Source organism: Aristolochia californica, unplaced genomic scaffold, assembly GCF_029961685.1.
Source record: "Aristolochia californica isolate CCGP_79_NKW_82.1479 unplaced genomic scaffold, dmAriCali1.0.hap1 SCAF_1, whole genome shotgun sequence".
In the NCBI taxonomy this organism is placed as follows: Eukaryota; Viridiplantae; Streptophyta; class Magnoliopsida; order Piperales; family Aristolochiaceae; genus Aristolochia; species Aristolochia californica.
In genome coordinates this window covers 25,975,782-25,998,257 of record NW_027181770.1, presented here as the reverse complement: position 1 = coordinate 25,998,257, position 22,476 = coordinate 25,975,782, and the positions used below count along the sequence as shown (strand labels likewise).

Below are 22,476 nucleotides of genomic sequence, written 5' to 3'. Positions count from 1 at the left end.
TTGTTATTGTTTTAAATTTTTTCCTCACATAAAGTTTAAATTTTTCATTTTATTGTGATCTATTTGCTTTTTTGGTTTACGAGATGAAGGGAGCTTGAAAACTCAAAGTTTTGATTTAAGAAAAACAAGGACATCTAAAATGGAAATGGACAATGCACAAATGTCGAGGGAGATAATTCCAAAGAGTGTCTGTAATTTTTAAGGATTGTAAGCTCTTTTTAGTTTTTGTATATCAAGTTTTGCAATCATCGGGAAAAGGTGGAGGCAGAGGATTTTTAACTGAGTGTTGACTCCCAATCCATAAGCCATTTCTTAGGGTAATATAGCCCATTACACATTATAAATCAGTTTACAATCATCTATGATTGTTAGGTCAGCTTTTTGTAAATGGGCAAAATAATGGCTTGTTTGACTCGGGTAAATATCCCACCGCACGTTCACTTGAGAATTTAATGAGCATTTGTTATTATCTTTAAAAGGTTTGGATCCATATGAGATTTGCATCTTTAACGTGTTTCAAGCATGCATATCCATTTTTAAAGCTTATGTGGAAAAAAACTCTTTCTTATAAAATTCCAAGCAGTTAGGGTTGAACTAGTGGAATTTCCAAAACTTGGACAAAAAAACCTTTGTGTTTATTTGTGGTGTGTGAATAAATTTTCTTTACTTACATTTGTTATTGTTTTAAAATTTTTCCATACATAAACTCTAAAATTTTCATTTTGTTGTGATCTATTTGCCTTTCTGGTTTACGAGATGAAGGGAGCGCAAAAACTCAAAGTTTTAATTTAAGAAAGAAGAGTACATCTAAAATGGAAATGCACAATCCACAAATGTAGAGAGAGATAATTCCAATGAGTGTATGTAACTTTTAGGGATTGTAACTTTATTTAGTTTTTATATATAAAGTTTTGCAATCGTCGGGAAAAGGGGGAGGCAGAGGATTTTCAACTGAGTGTTGAGTCCGAATCCTTTAGCCATTTCTTATGGTAATATAGCCCGTTACACACGATAAATCACTTTACAATCATCTATGATTGTTTGTTAAACTTTTGTAAATGGAAAAAATAATGGCTTGTTTGACTCGGATAACTATCCCACCGCATGTTCACATGAGAATTTAATGAGCATTTGTGATTCTCTTTAGAAGGTTTGCTTCCATAGGTGATTTGCATCATTAACCAGTTTCAAGCATGCATATCCATTTTTAAAGCTTATGTGGAAGAAATCTCTTTCTTTTAAAATTCAAAGCTGTTAGGGTTGATCTAGTGGAATTTCACAAACTTGGACAACAAAACTTTTGTGTTCATTGGTGGTGTGTGAATAAATTTTCTTTACTTACATTTGTTATTGTTTTAAATTTTTTCCATACATAAACTCTTAAATTTTCATTTTTTTGTCATCTATTTGTCTTTTTGGTTAAGGGATTAAGGGAAAGAGAAAACTCAAAGCTTTGATTTAAGAAAAAAGAGGTACATCGAAAATTGAAATGCACAATGCAACAATGTAGAGAAAGATATTTCCAAAGAGTGTCTGCAATTTTTAGGGATTGTAAGCTCTATTTGTTTTTATATATTAGGTTTTCCAATCGTCGGGAAAAGGGGGAGGCCGGGGATTTTCAACGGAGTGTTGACTATCAAATCGTAAGCCATTTCTTAGGGTACTACAGCCCGTTACACACGATAAATCCCTGTACAATCATCTATGATTATTAGGTCAGCTTTTTGTAAAAGGGCAAAATAATGGCTTGTTTGACTCGGGTAAATATCCCACCGCACATTCACTTGAGAATTTAATGAGCGTTTGTTATTCTCTTTTAAATGTTTGGATCCATAGGTGATTTGAATCTTTAACATGTGACAAGCATGCATATCCATTTTTAAAGCATGTGTGGAAGAAATCTCTTTCTTATAAAATTCCAAGCTGTTAGGGTTGAACTAGTGGTATTTCCCAAACTTGGATGACAAAACTTTTGTGTTCATATGTGGTAAGTGAATAAATTTTCTTTACTTACATTTGTTATTGTTTTAAATTTTTTCCTTACATAAACTTTAAAATTTTCATTTTGTTGTGATCTATTTGCCTTTTTGGTTTACGGGATGAAGGGATAGCGAAAATTCAATGTTTTGATTTAAGAAAAAAAGTACATCTAAAATGTCAAAAATTTAGGAAGAGATAATTCCAAAGACTGTCTTTAAGTTTTAGGGATTGTAAGCTCTTTTTAGTTTTTTTATATCAGGTTTTGCAATCTTTGGGAAAAGGTGGAGGTACGGGATTTTTAACTGAGTGTTGACTCCCAATCCATAAGACATTTCTTAGGGTAATATAGCCCATTACGCAGGATAAATCACTTTACAATCATCTATGATTGTTTGGTATGCTTTTTGTAAATGGGCAAAATAATGGCTTGTTTGACTCGGGTAAATATCCCACCGCACGTTCACTTGAGAATTTAATGAGCGTTTGTTATTCTCTTTTAAAGGTTTGGATCCATATGTGATTTTCATCTTTAACTTGTTTCAAGCATGCATATCTATTTTTAAAGCTTATGTTGAAGAAATCTCTTTCTTATAAAATTCCAAGCTGTTAGGGGGTAACTAGTGGAATTTCCCAAACTTGGACAACAAAACTTTTGTGTTCATTTGTGGTGTGTGAATAAATTTTATTTACTTACATTTGTTATTGTTTTAAAATTTTTCCATACATAAACTCTAAAATTTTCATTTTGTTGTGATCTATTTGCCTTTTTGGTTTATGAGATGAAGGGAGCGCGAAAACTCAAAGTTTTAATTTTAAAAAAAGAGTACATCTAAAATGGAAATGCACAATCCACAAATGTAGAGAGAGATAATTCCAATGGATGTATGTAATTTTTAGGCATAGTAAGCTCTATTTAATTTTTATATATAAGGTTTTGCAATCATCGGGAAAAGGGGGAGGCAGGGGATTTTTAACTGAGTGTTGAATCCGAATCCATAATCCATTTCTTAGGGTAATATAGCCCGTTACGCACGATAAATCAATTTACAATCATCTATGATCGTTAGGTCAGCTTTTTGTGAAAGGGTAAAATAATGGTTTGTTTGACTCAGGTAAATATCCCACCGCACATTCACTTGAGAATTTAATGAGCGCTTGTTATCCTCTTTCTAGAATTAAGGATCTCATGAAAGGAACTTTAGATCAACAAGAAAGAAGAAGAAGAAGAAGAAGAGAGAAGGAGAAGAGAAGAAGAAGAACGTGGAAGAATAAAGTTTGGATTAAGGGAGAAGAGGGTTGCGTTAAAAAGAAAAATGAGGGCTGGACGAATTTCTGGAAAGAGAGGAGAGTGCTTCATTGCCCTAACTCTTAGCCAATGCCTTTATTTATAGTTTTACAATACCTTTAGGGCTACAACTTGAAAAAACAACAGACATAAAAGGAACACATATTTACACTTCTATGCCATCTTTATGGAAAGTATCATATTTTACTCATATGCCACTCCTTTGACGTGTGGGCTTCTTGTCTTGAGCTCGTGGGCTTGAGCCCATCTTCCAATACACCCCCTCAAGCTGGAGGAGAAAAGACATCATAAATACCCAGCTTGCCACATATAAACGATAGGATTTTAGATGTAACGGGTTTAGTGAGAATATCAGCTACTTGCTCTTGAGATGACACATGTTTGAGAGAGATTATTCCTACTTGAAACTTATCCCGTATAAAATTACAATCCACCTCAATATATTTAGTTCTTTCATGAAAAACTGGATTTGAAGTGATATTAATAGCTGCTTGATTATCACAATGCAGATTCGTGGACCCCTATTTATAAAAACCTAGTTCGGTAAGAAGGGTCCTAATCCATAAAAGTTCACTAACGGTATGGGCCATAGCTCTGTATTCTGCTTCGGCGCTAGATCTTGCAACCACATTTTGCTTCTTACTTTTCCATTTAACCAAGTTTCCCCCAACCAGAGTACAATATCCTGATGTAGATTTTTTATCATCAGGAGATCCAGCCCAATCTGCATCTGAGAAGCCTTCTATATTGAAGTGCCCATGTTTTTTTATACAACAATCCTCTTCCTGGAGCTCCTTTTAGATAACGTAATATTCTCTCTAAAGCCTGCCAGTGGGTAATCTGTAGTTTGTGCATAAATTAACTCACCACACTTACAACATATGATATGTTTGGCCTAGTTACCGTGAGATAAATCAATTTTCCCATGGGTCTTTGATATTTGCCAATATCAATATCTTCTTCATTTGTGGAACATAATTTTACATTTGTATCCATAGGTGTGTCAATTGGTCTACAACCCTTCATTCCTATTTCTTCAAGGAGATCCAAGACATATTTCCTTTGAGACAATATTATCCCATGTTTGGATTGAAGAACTTCTTTACCCAAAAAATATTTAAGCATATCAAGGTCTTTAGTCTTGAATTCTTGACATATCATCTGTTTCACCTCTTGTATGCTCAAAGCATCATGACCGGTTAAGATAATATCATCCACGTATACGGCCAATAATATTTTCCCTTTGATCGTATCTTTATAATATATGGAATCATCAACTGAGCACCGATGAAAACCAAACCGTAGGAGTGTTTGACTAAATTTATCTAACCAAGCCTGAGGGGACTGCTTAAGCCCATATAAAGACTTTTTTAACCGGCATACAGACTCCCCCTCAACCACATAACCAGGTGGTTGAACCATATAAATTTCCTCACTGATATCACCATTTAAAAAAGCATTTTTAACATCCAACTGATAGACAAGCCATGAGGAGTTAGCAGCAATAGATAAGATGATGCGTACCGAATTCAATTTTGCAACAGGAGAGAAGGTCTCCTCATAATCTATCCCATAGCACTGCGTATAGCCCTTAGCAAACAGTCGAGCTTTAAGATGAGCAACCGATCCATCCGGATTATGTTTCACCGAAAAAAACCATCGACAACCAACCGGTCTTTTACCTTTCGGGAGTGATGTTAAGTACCAGGTTTGGTTTTCATATAAGGCATGCATTTCTTCATCCATAGCCGCCTTCCATCCTGGATGTCTCAGGGCCTCCTGATACGACTGTGGAATGGAAGTAGAAGAAAGGGACACAAGAAACTGAAAACACTCGAAAGACAAGCGATGGTGAGACATAAAATTTGAGATAGGATGCGAAGTAGTACAGGAGCGACGTTCTTTTCTTAAAGCAATAGGCCGAGTATCAAATTCAGGCCCATACATAGGAGGAGAAGGACTTACCTCAGGTGGATCTGACAACTCCACAGGTGAAGGTATGGCCGGTGCATCAGGGGATGGATCCACTTCAAGATTGAATGGCACAAGCGGACAAGGAGTAGTAGAAGGACAAGTCCATCCTTGAGGAGCATCATGGGAGGAGTAGATGGGAGTGTCCTCAAAGAAAGTCACATCCCTAGAGATAAACATCCTCCGAAGGGTAGGATTATAACATACATAACCTTTCTGGGTGCGAGAGTATCCCAAAAAAATGCACTTCATAGACCGAGGATCAAATTTATTTTTATGTGGAGATGTAACATGAACAAAACACGTACATCCAAACACTTTCAAAGGAAGAGAAAAAGGATCTTCACCATTAAATAACATAGAGTAAGGAGTTTTATGATGAAGGACTGATGAAAGTAACCTATTAATGAGAAAGCATGCTGTAAGTATAGCATGAGGCCAATAGAAATAGGGTACCTTCATGGAGTAGAGGAGGCCCTGAGCAACTTCAAGAAGATGATGATTCTTCCTTTCAGCAACACCATTTTGTTGAGGAGTATAGGCACATGATGTTTGATGAATAAGCCCATTACTCTCACAAAATGATTTGAAGTCATGAGACATGTACTCCTTAGCATTATCAGATCTAAGGGTTTGAATTTTCTTCCCAAATTGGGTCAAGACCATAGCATGAAAATTTTTAAACAAAGGAAGAATTTCGAAACGCTCTTTAAATAGAAATAACCAAGTCACTCGAGTAAAATCATAAAACAAAATGACAAAATATTTAACTTGGGAAATATATGAGAGACATAAAGGGTCCCATACATCAGAATGTATTAGCTCAAACGGAGCAGTACTTGTAGGTGTAAGACGAGGAAAATATGTACTCCTGACATGTTTACTTAATTGACAAACCTCACAGCTGATATTAGAAAGTCCTTTTAAAGATGGAACCAAAGAACGAAGTGAAGGGGTAGATGGATGACCAAGTCGGTTGTGCCAAAGTTGGGCCTCAGATGTAGTGGACGATAATGCAGCTAATGGTGGAAGAGTGAAGTAGTACAAACCCCCCTTTTCATGGCCGCCACCAATCACCCGCTTCGTAGTGAGATCCTGAAAGAAACAAGAAGACGGTGAGAAGGTGATAGAGCAATTTAATTGTTTGGTCAATTGGCTAACCGAGAGAAAATTTAAAGGAAATTGAGGAACAAACAAAACATCTTGAAGGGGAATAGATGAAGTAAGAGAGGAGGAACCTTTGCCAAGGATCTTGGTTTGGGTACCATCAGCAATAGTAACGAATTTATGAGGATAACAAGGAGATAAGGACTGCAACAAGTGTTTGTTACCTGGTAGATGTTTGGAGGCCCCGGAGTAGATGATCCAAGAGGAAGAGGAAGAAGAGGAAGAAAGCATACCTGAGGCAATAGTTGTGGCAGCAGTAGATGATGAGGGAATAGATGATTCCATGAAGGACTTCATTTTCTGAAATGCAGCATAGTCCTCAGCTGTAAGAGTCACATTTCCGGATGATGATTCAGCCTTATCTTCATTTTTCTCAACGTTAACTGAGACTAGGTTAGCTGTGGCCCAATCAGGTTTGCCATGAAATATCCAGGATGATGCCACAAGGTGGTTCTGACGGCCACAATAAATGCAAAGTTGAGGCTCAGTACGAAAAGAATTTTGACCCATTCTACCACCTCTATTTTCAGCCCCTCTCATAGTTCGACCCTCTCTCATATTTCTGCCCCGTCCTCGGGATGAGGAAGATGTTCCCCGATTTCCAGAGAACATCATCGATGGAGCATCAATAGGAGAAGGAGGGGAATGATCCGGTATCCTAAGTAATGTAGCACTAATATCATCGAAGGATGGAAGAGCAGAAGAACTTAGAAGTTGAGTTTTTCCCACCTCAAGGTATGTTTTAATATTCGATAAGCAAATGGCTGCTGCCAAAGCTTCTCTTTGTCGTTCTTGAATGGAAATATCAGTGGAATATGGCTGAGCTAGTTTCCATTCTTGAAGAAGACCGCAAAACCGTGCCAAAAATTCATGAATATTATCTCCATATTTCATATGCAGCATGTTTTGTAAGACATCATATATTTTTTGTAATGAAGCAGTGCTTGAGTAAAGCTTGGCACAAGTGTCCCATATGTTCTTGGCGGTTTCCAAGTGGACCACATTGTTTGCCACCTGCTCTTCCATGCTATTAATGAGCCAACTTATCACCATGTTATCATCCTTAACCCACTTGTGGTAGGACGCATCTTCATCATCAATCAAACGAGGAAAGTTAACAAGGTGGCTCAAGAGGTCACGAGTAATAAGAACCCTCCGAACTGATTGTGACCAGCTCATGTAATTGGAGAGACCTCTAAGTGGAATTGTAGTAATACGGAGTCTATCACTCTTATTACTATTGTATCCAATCTCCATGATAAGGCAAGTAAATATGGAGGTCAAGGGAAAAGGCCTTCTTCAAAGAACAATTACTCTTATGTAATTCGAAGAACCCGTAGACCAAATCAATCACCAACAAAAGAGAGCAAGAACCAATTTCTTTCACAAGGGCAAGCACCAAATTATCAAAAAAATTGTGCCTTTAGAAAGAAATAATAACATCCAGCCATAACTCAACTTCTCTTGTATTCATAAGAACAAAGAGAAGAAAGTAGATGCAACCGATTAGGCCTTAATCCAAACTCCAACACAAACGAGCAATAGACAAAAATTTAGAGAAGATTTAATGACAAACCAAGACACTTTGAAGAGATTTATCTTCAGCTCATGAGAGAATTCAACGTAAGAAAAAAATTCAAATGTTGAAGTTAAAAAAAAAGGGAACTACAAAGGGTAAATGGCTGTTGGCATTTCATCAAACATGTAATGGGCATCCAACAACTCAACACAAACCCATGAGCAACCTAAATTAGGAGAAGATACAGCAATATGTGCTGGAATTCTACCTCAAATGAGATGGATCCAAATTACATAAAGGTAATTGAATTTCACCCATCAATCTTAATAAGATGCAAATAGCAAATGATCTTGATCACTCTTGTAATTGATTTACAATGAGTCAAGATTATAACATCAATTTAGTCATAGAAATAAATCTTTACAACATATAAAGATTTATCTTGACTTGATGTGACTCAAAAATCAAGAAGTAAAGAAAAACAGTAAAAAGGAGTATGTAAATAAGAAAAGGAAACAAAAAAAAAACGTAAATAAGAAGATGATGAAGTTATCTCTTTATGACAGAACTCCTTTTACAACTTCTTGAACAGATTTCATAATAACTCCATCATGAGATCCTAAACTCCTTGCTCTGATACCATGTAGAATTTAGGATCTCATGAAAGGAACTTTAGATCAACAAGAAAGAAGAAGAAGAAGAAGAGAGAAGGACAAGAGAAGAAGAAGAATGTGGAAGAAGAGATTTTGGATTAAGGGAGAAGAGGGTTGCATCAAAAAGAAAAATGAAGGTTGGACGAATTTGTGGAAAGAGAGGAGAGTGCTTCAATACCCTACCTCTTAGCCAATGCCTTTATTTATAGTTTTACAATACCCTTAGGGATACAACTTGATAAAACAAAAGACATAAAAGGAACACATATTTACACTTCTATGCCAACTTTATGGAAAGTACCATATTTTACTCATATGCCACTCCTTTGACTTGTGGGTTTCTTGTCTTGAGCTCGTGGGCTTGAGCCCATCTTCCAAAACTCTTTAAAAGGTTTGGATCCATAGGTGATTTGCATCATTAACATGTTACAAGCATGCATATCCATTTTAAAGCATGTGTGGCAGAAATTTCTTTCTTATAAAATTCCAAGCTGTTAGGGTTGAACTAGTGGAATTTCCCAAACTTGGACAACAAAACTTTTGTTGTCATTTTTGGTGTGTGCATAAATTTTATTTACTTAAATTTTTTAATGTTTTAAATTTTTTCCATACATAAACTCTAAAATTTTCATTTTGTTGTGATCTATTTGCCTTTTTGGTTTACGGGATGAAGGGAGAGCGAAAACTCAATGTTTTGATTTAAGAAAAAAGAGTACATCTAAAATGGAAATGAACAATGCACAAAATTAGAGAGAGATAATTCCAAAGAGTGTCTACAATTTTTAGGGATTGAAGCTCTTTTTAGTTTTTAATATCAGGTTTTGCAATCGTTGGAAAAAGGGGGAGGCGGTGGATTTTTAACCTGAGTGTTGATTCCAAATCCAAAAACCATTTCTTAGGGTAATATAGCCCGTTAAGCATGATAAATTACTTTACAATTATCTATGATTATTTGGTCAGCTTTTTGTAAATGGTCAAAATAATGGCTTGTTTGATACGGCTAAATATCCCACCGCATGTTCACTTGAAAATTTAATGAGCGTTTGTTTTATCTTTAAAAGGTTTGGATCCATAGGTGATTTGCATCTTTAACATACTTCAAGCATGCATATCTATTTTTAAAGCATGTGTGGAAGAAATCTCTTTCTTATAAAACTCCAGGCTGTTATGGTTGAACTAGTGGAATTTCCCAAACCATGCAACAAAACTTTTGTGTTCATTTTTGGTATGTGAATAAATTTTATTTACTTAAATTTCTTATTTTTTTAATTTTTTTCCATACATAAACTCTAAAATTTTCATTTTGTTGTGATCTATTTGCCTTTTTGGTTTACGGGATGAAGGGAGAGCAAAAACTCAAAGTTTTGCTTTAAGAAAAAAGAGTACATCTAAAATGAAATGCACAATGCACAAATGTAGAGAGAGATAATTCCAAAGAGTGTTTGTAATTTTTAGGGATTGTAGGCTTTTTTTAGTTTTTATATATTGGGTTTTGCGATCGTCAGAAAAAGGGGGAGGCGGGGGATTTTTAACTGAGTGTTGGTTTCCAATCTATATGCCAATTCTTAGGGTAATATAGCCCGTTACGCACGATAAATCACTTTACAATTATCTATGATTGTTAGGTCAACTTTTTGTCAATGGGCAAAATAATGGCTTTTTTGACTCAGCTAAATATCCCACCGCACGTTGACTTGAGAATTTAATGAGCGTTTGTTATTCTCTTTAAAAGGTTTGGATCCATAGGTGATTTTTATCTTTAACATGCTTCAAGCATGCATATCCATTTTTAAAGTATGCGTGGAAGAAATCTCTTTCTTATAAAACTCCAAGCTGTTAGGGTTGAACTAGTGGAATTTCCCAAACTTGGACAATAAAACTTTTTTCTTCATTTGTGGTGTGTGAATAAATTTTCTTTTCTTAAATTTGTTATTGTTTTAAGCTTTTTCCCTACATAAACTCTAAAATTTTTATTTTGTTGTGATTTTTTTGCCTTTTTGGTTTACAGCATGAATGGAGGGCGAAAACTCAAATTTTTTATTTAAGAAAAAAGAGTACATCTAAAATGAAATGCACAATGCACAATGCACAAATTTAGAGAGAGATAATTCCAAAGAGTGTCTGTAATTTTAAGGGATTGTAAGCCTTTTTTAGTTTTTATATATCAAGTTTTGCAATCGTCGGGAATAGGGGGAGGCGGGGGATTTTTTACTTAGTGTTGACTCCCAATCCATAAGCCAATTCTTAGGGTAATATAGCCCGTTACGCATGATAATCACTTTACAATCATCCATGATCGTTAGGTCAAATTTTTGTAAATGGACAAAATAATGGCTTATTTGACTCAGGTAAATATCCCACCGCACGTATACTTGAGAATTTAATGAAGATTTTGTTATTCTCTTTAAAAGGTTTGGATCCATAGGTGATTTGCATCTTTAACATGTTTCAAGCATGCATATCCATTTTTAAAGCATGTGTGGAAGAAATCTCTTTAGAGTTAAAGTAGGGGAATTTCCCAAACTTGGACAACAAAACTTTTTTGTTCATTGGTGGTGTGTGAATAAATTTTCTTTACTTATATTTGTTATTGTTTTAAATATTTTCCACACATAAACTCTAAAATTTTCTTTTTGTTGTGATCTATTTGCCTTTTTCGTTTACAGCATGAAGGGAGCGCGAAAACTTTAAAGTTATGATTTAAGAAAAAAGAGTACATCTAAAATTGAAATGGACAATGCACAAATGTAGAGAGAGATAATTCCAAAGAGGGTCTGTAATTTTTAGGGATTGTAAGCTCTTTTTAGTTTTTATATATCAGGTTTTACAATCGTTGGGAAAAGGGGGAGGCATGGGATTTTAAACTGAATGTTGAATCCCAATCCATAAGGCATTTCTTAGGTAATATAGGCCGTTACGCACGATAAATCACTTTACAATCATCTGTGATGGTTAGGTCAACTTTTTTTAAATTGGCAAAATAATGGCTAGTTTGACTCGAGTAAATATCCCACGCATGTTCACATGAGAATTTAATGAGCTTTTGTAACTCTTTAAAAGGTTTAGATCCATATGTGATTTGAATCTTTAACATGTTTCAAGCATGCATATCCATTTTTAAAGCTTATGTGGAAGAATTCTCTTACTTATAAAATTCCAAGCTGTTAGGGTTGAACTAGTGGAATTTCACAAACTTGGACAACGAAACTTTTGTGTTCATTTGTGGTGTGTGAATAAATTTTCCTTACTTACATTCGTTATTGTTTTAAATTTTTTCAATACATCAACTCTAAAATTTTCATTTTGTTGTGATCTATTTGCCTTTTATGTTTTCGGGATGAAGGGAGAGCGAAAACTTAAATTTTTTATTTAAGAAAAAAGAGTACATCTAAAATGGAAATCACAATGCACAAATGTAGAGAGAGATAATTCCAAAGAGTGTCTGTAATTTTTAGGGATTGTAAGCTTTTTTTTGTTTTTATTTATCAGGTTTTGCAATCTTCGGGAAAAGGTGGAGGCGGGGGATGTTTTACTGAGTGTTGATTCTGAATCCATAAGCCATTTCTTAGGGTAACATAGCCAGTTACGCAAGAAAAATTACTTTAAAATCATCTATGATTGATAGGTCAGGTTTTTGTAAAAGGGAAAAATAATGGCTTGTTTGTCTCGGGTAAATATACCACCGCACGTTTACTTGAAAATTTAATGAGCGTTTTTTATTCACTTTAAAAGGTTTGGATCCATAGGTGATTTGCATCTTTAACATCTTTTAAGCATGCAAATCCATTTTTAAAGCATGTGTGGAAGAAATCTCTTTCTTATAAAATTCCAAGTTGTTAGGGTTGAACTAGTGGAATTTCCCAAACATGGATAACAAAACTTTTGTGTTCATTTGTGGTGTGTGAATAAATTTTATTTACTTATATTTGTTTTTCTTTGAAATTTTTTCCACACTTAAACTCTTAAATTTTCATTTTGTTGTGATCTATTTGCCTTTTATGTTTTCGGGATGAAGGGAGAGCGAAAACTTAAATTTTTTATTTAAGAAAAAAGAGTACATCTAAAATGGAAATGACAATGCACAAATGTAGAGAGAGATAATTCCAAAGAGTGTCTGTAATTTTTAGGGATTGTAAGTTTTTTTTTGTTTTTATTTATCAGGTTTTGCAATCTTCGGGAAAAGGTGGAGGCGGGGGATGTTTTACTGAGTGTTGATTCTAAATCCATAAGCCATTTCTTAGGGTAACATAGCCAGTTATGCAAGAAAAATCACTTTAAAATCATCTATGATTGATAGGTCAGGTTTTTGTAAAAGGGAAAAATAATGGCTTGTTTGTCTCAGGTAAATATACCACCGCATGTTCACTTGAAAAATTAATGAATGTTTTTTATTCACTTTAAAAGGTTTGGATCCATAGGTGATTTGCATCTTTAACATCTTTCAAGCATGCAAATCCATTTTTAAAGCATGTGTGGAAGAAATCTCTTTCTTATAAAATTCCAAGTTGTTAGGGTTGAACTAGTGGAATTTCCCAAACATGGATAACAAAACTTTTGTGTTCATTTTTGGTGTGTGAATAAATTTTCTTTACTTATATTTGTTTTTCTTTGAAATTTTTTCCACACTTAAAATCTTAAATTGTCATTTTGTTGTGAACTATTTATCTTTTTGGTTTACGGGATGAAGGGAGAGCGAAAACTCAAAGTTTTGATTTAAGAAAAAAGAGTACATTTAAAATGGAAATGCACAATGCAAAAATGTAGAGAGAGATAATTCCAAAGAGTGTCTGTAATTTTTAGGGATTGTAAGCACTTTTTAGTTTTTATATATCATGTTTTGCAATCGTCGGGACAAGGGGGAGGGGAGGGATTTTTAACTGAGTGTTGACTCCCAATCCATAAGCCATTCTTAGGGTACCATAGCCTGTTATGCATGATAAATCACTTTACAATCATCTATGATATTTAGGTCAGCTTTTTTTAAAAGGGCAAAATAATGGCTTGATTGACTCGGGTAAATATCCCACCACACGTTCACTTGAGAATTTAATGAACATTTGTTATTCTTTTTAAAAAGTTTGATTCCATAGGGGATTTTCATCTTTATCATGTTACAAGCATGCATATCCATTTTTAAAGCATGTGCAGAAGAAAATAATTCCAATGAGTGTCTATAATTTTTAGGGATTGTAAGCTCTTTTTAGTTTTTATATATCATGTTTTGCAATCATAGGGAAAGGGGGAGGCGTGAGATTTTTAACTGAGTGTTGACTCCCAATCCATAAGCCATTTCACAGGGTTAATGTATCCCATTACGCACGATAAATCACTTTGCAATCAGCTATGATTGTTAGGTCAAGTTTTTGTAAATGGGTAAAATAATTGCTTGTTTGACTCGGGTAAATATCCCACCGCACGTTCACTTGAGAATTTAATGAGTGTTTGTTATTCTCTTTAAAAGGTTTGGATCCATAGGTGGTTTGCGTCTTTAACATGTTTCAAGCATGCATATCCATTTTTAAAGCAAGTGTGGAAGAAATCTCTTTCTTATTAAATTTCAAGTTGTTAGGGCTGAACTTGTGGAATTTTCCAAACTTGGACAACAAAACTTTTGAGTTCATTTGTCGTGTGTGACTAAATTTTCTTTTCTTACGTTTGATATTGTTTTAAAATTTTTCCACGCATAAACCCTAAAATTTTCATTTTGTTGTGATCTATTTGCCTTTTTCGTTTATAGCATGATGGGAGCGCGAAAACTCAAAGTTTTGATTTAAGAAAAAAGAGTATATCTAAAATAGAAATGGACAAAGCACAAATGTAGAGAGAGATAATTCCAAAGAGTGTCTGTAATTTTTAGGAAATGTAAGCTCTTTTTAGTTTTTATATATCACGTTTTACAATCGTCGGGAAAAAAGGGGAGGGGGAGGATTTTTAACTGAGTGTTGACTCCCAATCCATAAGCCTTTCTTAGGGTACTATAGTCCGTTATGCACCATAAATTACTTTACAATCATCTATTATTGTTAGGTCAGGTTTTTGTAATAGGGCAAATTAATGGTCCTTTTGACTCGTTTAAATATCCCACTGCCATTCACTTAAGAATTTAATGAGCGTTTGTTATTCACTTTAAAAGGTTAGGATCCATAGGTGATTTGCATCATTAACATGTTACAAGCATGCATATCCATTTTTAACGCATCTATGAAGAAATCTCTTTCTTTGAAAATTCCAAGTTGTTAGGGTTGAACTAGTGGAATTTCCCAAACATGGACAAAAAGAATTTTGTGTTCATTTGTGGTGTATGAAAATATTTTCTTTACTTACATTTGTTATTTTTTAAAATACTTTCCGCACATAAACTCTAAAATTTTCATTTTTTTGTGATCTATTTGCTTTTTTCTTTTACGGCATGAAGGAAGCGCGAAAACTCCAAGTTTTGATTTAAGAAAAAAGTGTACATGTAAAATGGAAATCGACAATGCAAAAATGTAGAGAGAGATAATTTCAAAGAGTGTCAGTAATTTTTAGGGATTGTAAGCTCTTTTTAGTTTTTATATATCAGGTTTTGCAATCGTCGGGAAAAGGGGGAGCTAGCGGATTTTTAACTGAGTGTTGACTCACAATCCAGAAGCCATTTCTTAGGGTAATATAGCCCGTTACGCATGATAAGTCACTTTAGAATCATCTATGATTGTTAGGTCAGCGTTTTGTAAAAAGGTTAAATAATGGCTTGTTTGACTTGGGTAAATATCCCACCGCACGTTCACTTGAGAATTTAATGAGCATTTGTTATTCTCTTTAAAAGGTTTGGATCCATATGTGATTTGCATCATTAATATGTTACACACATCCATATCCATTTTTAAAGCTTATGTGGAAGAAATCTCTTCCTTATAAAATTCCAAGATACTGGGTTGAACTTGTGGAATTTCCAAAACTTGGACAACAAAAATTTTATGTTCATTTGTGGTGTGTGAATAAATTTTCTTTACTTACATTTGTTATTGTTTTAAATATTTTCCACACGTAAAGTCTAATATTTTTATTTTGTAGAGATCTATTTGCCTCTTTCGTTTACAGCATGAAGGAAGTGCGAAAACTCAAAGTTTTGATTTAAGAAAAACAGTACATCTAAAATGGAAATGGACAATGCACAAATGTCGAAAGAGATAACTCCAAAGAGTGTCCATAATTTTTAGGGATTGTATGCACTTTTTAGTTTTTATATATCAGGTTTTGCAATCGTCGGGAAAAGGGGGAGGTGGGGGATTTTAACCTGAGTGTTGACTCCCAATCCATAAGCCATTTCTTAGGGTAATATAGCCCGTTAAGCATGATAAATCACTTTACAAGAATCTATGATTGTTAGGTCAACTTTTGGTAAATGGTCTAAATAATGGCTTGTTTGACTCGGGTAAATATCCCACCGCACGTTCACTTGAGAATTTAATGAGCATTTGTTATTCTCTTTAAAAGGTTTTGATCCATAGGTGATTTGCATCTTTAACATGTTTCAAGCATACATATCCATTTTTAAAGCATGGGTGGAAGAAATCTCTTTCCTATTAAACTCCAATTGCTAGGGTTGAACTAGTGGAATTTCCCAAACCATGACAACAAAACTTTTGTCTTCATTTGAAGTGTGTGAATATATTTTCTTTACTTACATTTGTTATTGTTTTAAATTTTTTCCATCCATAAGCTCTAAAATTTTCATTTTGTTGTGATCTATTTGCCTTTTTGGTTTATGGGATGAAGGAAGAGTGAAAACTCAAAGTTTTGAATTAATAAAAAAGAGTACATCTAAAATGGAAATTCACAATGCACAAATTTAGGGAGAGATAATTCCAAAGAGTGTCTATAATTTTTAGGGATTGTAAGCTCTTTTTTGTTTTTATATATCAGGTTTTGCAATCGTCGAGAAAAGGGGTAGGTGGGGGATTTTTAACTGAGTGTTGACTCCATATCCATAAGCCATTTCTTAGGGTAATATAGCCCGTTATGCACGATAAATCACTTTACAATCATCTAATATTGTTAGATCAACTTTTTTTTAAAAGGGCAAAATAATGGCTTGTTTGACTCGGGTAAAGATCCCACCGCACGTTCAATTGAGAATTTAATAAGCGTTTGTTATTCTCTTTTAAAGGTTTGGATCCATATGTGATTTGAATTTTTAACATGTTTCAATCATGCATATCCATTTTTGTGGCTTATGTGGAATAAATCTCTTTCTTATAAAATTTCAAGCTGTTAAGGATGAAGAAGTGCAATTTCCCAAACTTGGACAACAAAACTTTTGTCTTCATTTATGGTGTGTGAAGAAATTTAATTTACTTACATTTGTAATTGTTTTAAATTTTTTCCATACATAAACTCTAAAATTTTCATTTTGTTGTGATCTTGTTGCCTCTTTGGTTTACGATATGAAGGGAGAGAGAAAACTCAAAGTTTGATTTAAGAAAAATGAGTACATCTAAAATGGAAATGCTCAATTCACAAATGTAGAGAGAGATAATTCCAAAAAGTGTATGTAATTTTTTGCGATTGTAATCTCTTTTTAGTTTTTATAAATAAGGTTTTGCAATCATCGGAAAAAAGGGGAGGCAGGGGATTTTTATTCTGAGGGTTGACTCCCAATCCATAAGCCTTTTCTAAAGGTACTATAGCCCGTTACGCATGATAAATCACTTTACAATCATCTAAGATTGTTAAGTCAACATTTTTTAAATGGGTAAAATAATGGCTTGTTTGACTCTAGTAATTATCCCACCGCACGTTCACTTGAGAATTTAATGAGCGTTTGTTATTCTCTCTAAAAGGTTTGGATCCATATTGGATTTGCATCTTTAACATGTTTCAAGCATACATATCCATTTTTAAAGCATATGTGGAAGATATCTCTTTCTTATAAAATTCCAAGCTGCTAGGGTTGAACTAGTGGAATTTCCTAAACTTGAACAACAAAGCTTTTGTGTTCATTTGAGGTGTGTGAATAAATTTTCTTTACTTAAATTTGTTAATTTTTCAAATTTTTTCCATACATAAACTCTAAAATTTTTATTTTGTTATGATCTATTTGCCTTTTTGGATTAAGGGATTTAGGGAGAGCGAAAACTCAAAGTTTTGATTTAAGAAAAAAGAGTACATCTAAAATTAAAATGCACAATGCACAAATGTAGTGAGAGATAATTCCAAAGAGTGTCTATAATTTTTAGGGATTGTAATCTCTTTTAATTTTTTTAATTTTAGGGTTTTGCAATCGTCTGGAAAAGAGAAGGCGGGGGATTTTTACCTGAGTGTTGAGGCCAAATCCATAAGCCATTTCTTAGGGTAATGTAACCCGTTACGCACGATAAATCACTTTACAATCATGTATGATTGTTAGGTGAACTTTTTGTAAATGGGCAAAATAAGGGCTTATTTGACTCGGGAAAATATCCCACTGCACGTTCACTTGAGAATTTAATGAGCGTTTGTGATATTCTTTAAAAGATTTGCATCCATAGGTGATTTTCATCTTTAAGATGTTTCAAGCATGCATATCCATTTTTAAAGCTTATCTAGAAGAAATCTCTTTCTTATAAAATTGCAAGCTATTAGGGTTGATCTAGTGGAATTTCACAAACTTGGACAACAAAACTTTTGTGTTCGTTGGTGGTGTGAATAAATTTTCTTTACTTACATTTGTTATTGTTTTAATTTTTTTCCTTACATAAACTCTAAAATTTTCATTTGTTTGTGATCTATTTGCCGTTTTGGTAAAGGGATTAAGGGAAAGAGAAAACTCAAAGTTTTGATTTAAGAAAAAAGCGTACTTCTAAAATGGAAATGCACAATGCAACAGAGAGAGATAATTCCAAAGAGTGTCAGTAATTTTTAGGGATTGTAAGCTCATTTCAGTTTTTATATATCAGGTTTTGCAATCGTTGGGAAAAGGGGGAGGCAGGGGATTTTTAATAGTGTGTTGACTCCCAATCCGTAAGCCATTTCTTAGGGTACTATAGCCCATTACGCACGATAAATCATTGTACAATTATCTATGATTGTTTGGTCAGCTTTTTGTGAAAGGTCAATATAATGGCTTGTTTGACTCATGTAAATATCCCACCGCACGTTCACTTGAGAATTTTGATGAGCGTTTGTTATTCGCATTAAAAGGTTTGGATCCATAGGTTATTTGCATCTTTAACATGTTACAAGCATGCATTTCCATTTTTAAAGCATGTGTGGAAGAAATCTCTTTCTTATAAAATTCCAAGCTGTTAGGGTTGAACTAATGGAATTTCCCAAAATTGGACAACAAAACTTGTGTGTTCATTTGTGGTGTGTGAATTAATTTTCTTTACTTACATTTGTTATTGTTTTAAATTTTTTCCAGACATAAACTCTAAAATTTTCATTTTGTTGTGATCTATTTGCCTTTTTGGTTTACAGGATGAAGGGAGAGCGAAAACTCAATGTTTTAATTTAAAAAAAAAAGAGTACATCTAAAAAGGAAATGCACAACGCACAAATGTAGAGAGAGATAATTCCAAAGAGTGTCTATAATTTTTAGGGATTGTAAGCACTTTTTATTTTTTAGATATCTGGTTTTGCAATATTCGGGAAAAGGGGGAGGAGGTGGATTTTTAACCAGAGTGTTGATTCCAATTCCATAAACCATTTCTTAAGAATATAGCCCATTATGCATGATAAATCACTTTACAATCATCTATGATTGTTAGGTCAACTTTTTTTAATTGGTCAAAATAATGGCTTGTTTGACTCGGCTAAATATCCCACCGCACGTTCACTTGAGAATTTAATGAGCGTTTGTGATTTTCTTTAAAAGGTTTGCATCCATAGGTGATTTGAATCTTTAAGCTGTTTCAAGCATGCATATCCATTTTTAAAGCTTATGTGGAAGAAATCTTTTTCTTATAAAATTCCAAGCTGTTAGGGTTGATCTAGTAGAATTTGACAAAATTGGACAACAATACTTTTGTGTTCATTGGTGGTGTGTGAATAAATTTTCTTTACATACATTTGTTATTGTTTTAAATTTTTTCCATACATAAACTCTAAAATTTTCAGTTTATTGTGATCTATTTGCCTTTTTGGTTAAGGGATTAAGGGAAAGAGAAAAATCAAACTTTTGATTTAAGAAAAAAGAGTACATCTAAAATGAAAATACACAATGCAAAAATGTAGAGAGAGATAATCCCAAAGAGTATCTGTAATTTTTAGGGATTGTAAGTTCTTTTTAGTTTTAAATATCAGGTTTTGCAATCGTCGGGAAAAGGGGGAGGAAGGGGATTTTTAATTGAGGTTTTTGACCGGAAATAGAGGAGGACCCGAGAGGAGTTCCCCACCGTCGTTCACCGGGCCAATACCTTTTTCCGCGCCACCATCGTCCACCGTCATCCACCATCATCCACCGCCATCCAGCAACCGAGAACAAACCCGAGGAGTACTCGAGAGAGTCTCCATCGAGGTGAGTTCGACAGTCGTCGCTCGCCAGGCTGAGAAGTGATCCGAGAAGGCTTCTCCGGTGCCAATCCCGCTTTCCAACCATCCTTCGGCGTCTATCACATATTCCGACCAGTCCCGGAGCCATTCCGACTCCAACCGAGACTCAAGAGAGCTGGTTAGAGAACGTCAGCTCTATTTCGCTCTTCGCCGGACGTTACCTCCGTCCTTCGGCTTCTAACCGTCGTCGCCGGCGTCATCTCTACCTCTGGCCACTCACTCTTGCCAACCCGAAGCCATTGATTTCGGGAAATTTCAGCACCCGTGAGAACGAGTTGCTGCCCGAGCGAGAGGAGGAAGAAGGGGAGTAATTCGTCATTATTGAATTTAGTTTTTATATGGTTTGAACTTAGGTTTTGAATGTTAATTGAATCTGATTTGATAATTAATATTTATTTAAGATTTGCTTTCTAGATATTTGATTAAATTAGCTAATTAGGGTAGGATTATAATTGAGGTTGGATTTTGGTATTTTAATCCGATTTCTATCTTTCACTTTATGCGCCCGAGAGGGGCTAGACGCAAGGATTGAGAAATCGGATTCGTGATTACGTGGTGCTCGAGGGAGGCATGAATCACGGTAAAATCCAAAGTTGATAATTTTAGCATCATCACAATAGGAAATTGATTCTCTGCATTCTATTGTAATCCGCTCTTTGTCATTAACTCTAGGCGCCCGAGAGGAGCTAGAAGCAAGGATTGAGAATCCGGACTCGTGGTTACGTGGCGCTCGAGAGAGGCACGAATCACAGTAAAATCCAGAGTTGACGGTTCCTGTTGTGCAAGTAGTTAATTAGATTATTACTTGATAATTTAGGATATAATTAGTGTTTAGTTCAGATTAATTCATCATATTTGGTTAGGCTAGTTGACTGAAGAATACACAGAATTCAATCCTCCCTGTGGATATGATCCTCGCTTACTGCTAGATTACATGAACGATTCGTACGCTTGCGAGGTATTAAAGCCGATGTAACTAAATTTTACATCAAGTTTTTGGCGCCGTTGCCGGGGAGGCACGTATTAAGCGTATTTCTTTGTTCTCCATAGTCTTAGGTTAGATTTTTTATTTTTTATTTTTATTTTTTATTTTATTTTTATTTTTTTAGTTTTTTCATAATTTTAGTTTGGTATTTTTTTTGGAATTATTTTTATTTCTTCTAGTTAGTTCATATTTTTAGTAGTCAGTTTGTTAGCTTAATTTGATAGTTCATTTTGTTTCTTTTTGTGTTTTTATGCACGGGCGCCGCTCCCTAGGTGGACCATTAGCTCCCTTTGTTGAAGAGCTAGAACATATTTGTAGGAAAACACCCGAAGTCAAGTTAGGAGCTACCATGGCCAATCAGGGCGAACCATTACAATTACCTACAGCAGGTGACCGTAGAGCCCTGAGGGATTATTCTATCCCATCCCACTTTACATCACCTTCTTGCATTATATTGCCACCCAATACTGCCGCCAGTTATGAGTTGAAACCGGGTGTGATCCAACTCCTCCCTACATTCTATGGGTTGGAGAAGGAGGACCCATATTACCACATCAAGGAATTCTTAGATATTTGTGCAACTTTTAAATTCCAAAATTTCTCAGATGACTCTATCCGGTTAAGACTTTTTCCATTTTCACTTAAGGATAAGGCCAAGTCTTGGCTTAATTCCTTAGAGGTGGGCAGCATTACTTCATGGGACACATTAGTCACGAAATTTTTGTCCAAGTACTTTCCCATTCAGAGAACTATAGCCCTCAGGAGAGAAATCTCCAACTTTATGCAGCAGGAGGGTGAACACTTTTATGAGGCTTGGGAGAAATGGAAGGATTTGATCCGTAGGTGTCCGCATCATGGGTTTGAGAAATGGCATTTAGTGCAATACTTTTATCAAGGTCTTACACCTCAGGTTAGATCCATGGTAGATGCAACGAGTGGTGGGAGTTTGATGGGTAAGAGTGCTAGTGAGGCGTGGAACTTCTTTGAAACGTTGAGTGATCAATCTCAGTAATGGGGTTCATCATTTAATGTTGATAGGAGATCCCACGAAGCCAAAAGAGGGGGTCTTTACGAGGTTAGTGAAACACCCATGCTCATGGCCAAGATTGAAGGGTTGACTAGAAAAATTGATGCCCTTATGGTGTCCAAGAGTTCACCTTCTCCTAACCCATCTACTGTCTGTGCCATATGCTCTGGTTCATCTCATCCCACACAAATGTGTCCATCTAGTTCATCCTACCCAGAGCTCATTGAGGACTTGAATGCAGTCCAAAATTTTCAAAGACCGAGCCGGAACGATCCTTTTTCAGAAACATATAATCCGGGTTGGGATAGGCACCCAAATTTCTCATGGTCCAAGGGCCCACAGGTTGGGGGTCCTCCA

At 35.0% G+C, this 22,476-nt stretch overlaps 1 non-coding gene across 1 annotated transcript; it reads right to left on the bottom strand.

Annotated features, from left to right (window-relative positions):
* Positions 1–21,846: 21,846 nt before the first annotated feature.
* Positions 21,847–21,953, bottom strand: LOC137965163 (small nucleolar RNA R71). Its single transcript, XR_011116019.1, has one exon. It is a non-coding gene; the product is annotated as a small nucleolar RNA R71 (small nucleolar RNA).
* Positions 21,954–22,476: the final 523 nt, after the last annotated feature.